Genomic DNA, 4,804 nt, shown 5'->3' on the forward strand with positions numbered 1-4,804 from the left:
TGCTGCTACTGCCGCCTCCTCCCTGCTCCTGCCTGCAACAGCCAAACCCCGCGAGCGTAAAGCGAGGCCGCCGCGGCGCCGCACATTCGCCACCGGGGGAGGGAGAAGGGAGGCCGCGCACGGACTCAGCGTTTTCCATCGCCTGATTCAACACGCGCGGAGCCAATCAGCGTCAAGAAACGCCCGAACCCGCCCTCCCGTCGCCTCCCTCCGCCCCCCTCCTGTTCTCCGCCCACGCCTTCAAGCCGGCCTCCTGTCAGGAACACCAGGCGGCGGAAGAGACCCGCCAGAGAGGGGACTTCCCCAGCCAGTCAGAGCCGCCGCAGTCCCGGGCCCCGCCCGTCCCAGAGTTCAGAGGCCAGCCCCTCCTCCCCCGGCCTGGTTGTCAGGCTCCCCTGGCCCAGGCTGGGCCCGGCTCCAGCACCTGCTCTGACCTGCCGCCTCCCGCCACCGCGCGTGCTCCCCCCTCCTTTCCCTGTCCTCCCCTTCCAGGCGCGCCCCCGCAAACCAGGCGCGCTCCCGCCCTGTCAGTCCCCACTCCCAGGCGCGGCTCCGGCTCGCCGTTGCCCAGCGCGGCCCCGCCCCAGGGAGGGGTCGGGCCCCGCCCCGAACCTCCGGGGGCGCTGGGGTCGGAGTCTTTCCCATCCCCCCTCCCGAAGCCCCAGGCAGGGCAGGGACCGGAGGCGCCCCGAGCTCCTCACCCCGCTCCTCTACCTAGCCCAGGCCCTAGCTATCCCTGCCTAGCACTCCAACCTTCCCCATTACCGGCTAACGAGGCCCTGGGCGGGGCCGGGCTGGGCTGGGCGGGAGCGCGGCTCTGCGGGCCGTTTCCTCTCCCGGGTCTGTCAGCCGCTCGCGCCGCGTGGGGAGGGAGGAGGGGAAGGGGGAGGGAGAGAGCACCAGGACAGAGGGGAGGGGCTGGGAGGGGGGGAGGGAGAAGACACCTACCTCCCGGGGCCCCGCCCCCTCTCGCGAGATTCCCGCCAGCCAACGGCCGCGCGCGGGAGCCTCTCCTATCGTAACCGGCCCTACCCGGCGTCCTCAACGGCCGTAGCTGCAGCTCGGTCCTCGGAACCGGGACTGCCGGTCTTGACCTCTGACCCACGTCCGCACCCCAAATTACTGCGTTAAATCAACCCAAAACGGGGATGGGGGGCGGGAGCAGGAGCCGCCTACCGAGGCCAGTCCAGGGTAGGCGGGCAGGCGGGCGTGAGAGGCCGGGCTAGGCCGCGGCGGCGGCGGCGGCTCTGGGCCTGGGGAGCTGAGAAGAGGGTCTGTGAGGGGCAGAGAGATGGCGAAGGTGGTGAGTAGAGAAGGGCGAGGGAAAGTGTAGGCGGGGGCGGGACGGCGTGGGGACTTGGAGAGTTGAACTTTGGGGAAAGAGGACCCCTCCCTTGCCCCAGGCCCAGCCCGCCTACTGTTGAGAGGAAAGGTGGAGAAATCCTTCCCCTCCTCCCAACTCCCTGAGCAAGAGCCGCCCTGCGCAGCCTCCGAGCCATGTATAAGACTTAGTGGAGGGGTTCTTGGAAGTTTAGTCAAACCAACTCTTAGAGAAGTTGACGCTCTATCCCAGACGACATGAACCAACTTGACCTATATGGGGACTGGGATGGACGAGGGGTTTTCATTAGCACTATTTCATCCATGGACCGAGATGCCCTCGGGAGAAAAATTCTGACCAAATTAATGGTTTTAGTTGTTATGCCAAAACCTGGTTGGGGTGGAATGACCTAGTTGCTTTTTCAGAATGGGTCAGAATTAATCCTAGAAGGGAAAGGGAGAACACTGATTCACTTGGGCAAAGGGCAGAAAACCCTTTTGGCCTTTTCTTGAGTAGAACTGCCACAGTGGCAGTTTTCAATATTCTGCTTGCTGCTGTCAGCTGAAAAAAAAAAAAAACAAAAAAAAAAACCCAACTTTCAAGATTGTTGTAAAAAGGTTGTGTTTTTTTAAGGGGAAATTTGAAGCTTTTCAGGATAAATGCTATTTTACTTACTATTCCTAATAGTAACTAATTCTTAAAGGCAGATATATGAATCCTGGAAGAATAGCCTGGAGCTGTGGTACTGACCTTTAAAAGCTATTTTGGTCATCACATGAAGTCTTAGAGATTCACAACAAAAAAAAAAACCTACAGTGCATCCTCAGCCATGTTGACTTATGACATTGTGTGGTCACTGTGGGGTGGGTGACATAAGCTGGAAGAAGCATTGTTCAGTCCTAAAGGTATGATTATCCAATAAATATTTATGCTCTTTGGTGATGTATTAGAAGGACAGCTGGGAGTGCCATGTGTTATTTTGTATGTATGTATTTGTGTATGGATCTACACACATTACCCCCACACAACACAGTTTCAAGTATTTAACCTTTGTTTCACACTTAAACCTGTAATAATTATTACTCTATAAAATAGCAATTTGTGTGTAGTGTGCAGGATCTAAAAATTAATTTTTTGGTAAAAACCTGAACATTTTCTTGAAAAAGCTACCTGTAACTGTTAAATGTCTAGAGGTGATTCTTTCAAGTAAGAAGTTTATCTTAAGTTGATCTATTTAAATCATTTCTTTTGGTTGGTTACGGTGCTTTAGTATTAGGTACTAATTTTAGTAACATTACTGAGTTTAGGATTGTTGCTATGTGAAAAGAATAAGGCCTCTTGCTCTAGAGATTTAATCTAAACTAGAAAAGGCAATAAAATCTGGACTTAAAGCTTGCCTTCTAGGACTTGAAATTTGACATGGTTTTTGAGCTACCCAATAGAAGCCCCTTACTGAGTACCTTGGACGGTGTTTCAGATAATTTAGGTATTAAATACTTTCTAACTATTAAGAGGCAAAGTACGTATTGGATCGATTTCACTCTCAAAGAATAAGGTTATAAAAGTTAGGAGGAACTCATTTTACTACATATTTAGGGAAAGATGCTAGAGAAAAATTTGTTATGTGTAGCAATTGTATTTCATTGACTATTGTTTGCCACTCTGATTTCAGGGCAGATTCTTTTATTTATTGGTTTAAATGACTTAGCCAGTTTTGCTTTGCTTCTTACCATCATTTACAGGCTGTATTTATTGAGTATGCATTACATTGCATGATAATTACATAAGTTAAAAATTGAAGTCCTTAGCCTTATAGAGCTTACAACCTAATTCTTTGACAAAAGAGTAACATCAGAGCCATGCTTTTGCCAAACATGGAAGGGGAAAAAGGGCACATTCACCATTTTCCCTAATTTCCTTAACAATTGGATCAAAAAGAAAAAGAAAAAAACTGGGTCTGCAATGAGCAAGGTTGAGTGGCTAAGCAGGGGGAAATAAGACTGGCAATAAACCAGACCACTTAATTACTATTAATAAAGATGTTATAGATAGGGTTGTTATGGCAAAGCCAGTCTGGATTTATCTCCTTGGAAGAGATTCTCTGCTTTCAAGAAGTCACTAAGGAAAAACTACTCTTCCCCAAGTGTTTTAAGGAGTTTATTATTTTTTTTTGTATGCTTTAAACAGCATTTTTATATGTGTGAAAATTTATAGGACCCTAAATTTATATCTCAAAGAGAAACTGAGGCCTAGAGACATTAAGTGACTTTCCCAAGTTCAAACTAGTATTATAAGAGCAAGTATTTAAATTCAGGTCTTCTGACTTAAAATAATGGCACTCTGCTGTTGGATACATTTAATAAAAATGCCACGATGGAAATGCTTTGGCACTTGCAAACATATATAAAATCTGGTTTAGTTGTAATGGGGGGAGGGGCTATCATATAAATACAAAATAATAATAGAATCATTTTCTAAAGATCACAGCTAGGATGATGTCCTAAATGATATTACATTCCTTCTTAAACAATTCCTGCTCTCATCTTTTTCCTACTATGTTCTTTCCTCCTCACAATTTTTTTATTTTTAATAATGATGGTTAAAATATTTTGTTTTGCATGATAGTAAAATCGAACAGCAGAATGTGATATTAATTACCTCAGTTGTCCAAATGTGTAGAATCTGTGAAATTGAGCTTTCTTTTTCATGAGCTGACAGTGGGAGGTTCTGTTGTATCTGTCAAAAATACATACACATTTCCCTCACTTAGATCTTAAAAGAGAAAGGTAACTCCTATGTTATCTGGCTCCTTATAAAAAAGAATCACCAAATGACATGTCTTATCTGTGTATTATTCTGTTAGTTATGTAAGCTATTCATCAAGTTTTACTAATATAGAGGGGGAAAAAATAGATCCACTTTGATCTTTTCAAATTATTTTTTTCCATAACTGTTTGGACTTGAAAACCTATTGAAGATACTTTTATTAGGGACCCTCCCCCAGCCACAGGAGAGTGAAAGTGACTACTGACAATAAAAAAATATATCATCCAACCAACATAACCATTAAGCCATCAGATAACTTACTTTAAATTACTTTTTAAAATGAGAGACCAACACGATTAGTGCCCCTCTGCCCTCCTCTGCTTCGCTATGAAGAGACTGGTTGTGGATGCTGGGACTGTGACATAGACAGCAAGTGAGCCAATCACCTTTCCCTGTCATGCTTAATTTGCATATTGCAATTTTATTGGTTAAATGTCTAAATTCTTAATTGAAAATAACCTCTTAATATGACTTTTTTTTTTTTTTTTTTGGTCCTACATGAATTGTTCATTGAATGGATCTCCTCAGAAGAAAATATAAATAAATGTCTCTCAATAGAATAAATTCAGGATATAACTGATTATGTAAAGTTTTCTGCAAGTGTAAAAAACATTCTAAATTGGTTGACATTGTAAAAATTTTTTTTAAAAAATAAAC

This window comes from Antechinus flavipes, chromosome 4 (assembly GCF_016432865.1).
Source record: "Antechinus flavipes isolate AdamAnt ecotype Samford, QLD, Australia chromosome 4, AdamAnt_v2, whole genome shotgun sequence".
NCBI lineage: Eukaryota > Metazoa > Chordata > Mammalia > Dasyuromorphia > Dasyuridae > Antechinus > Antechinus flavipes.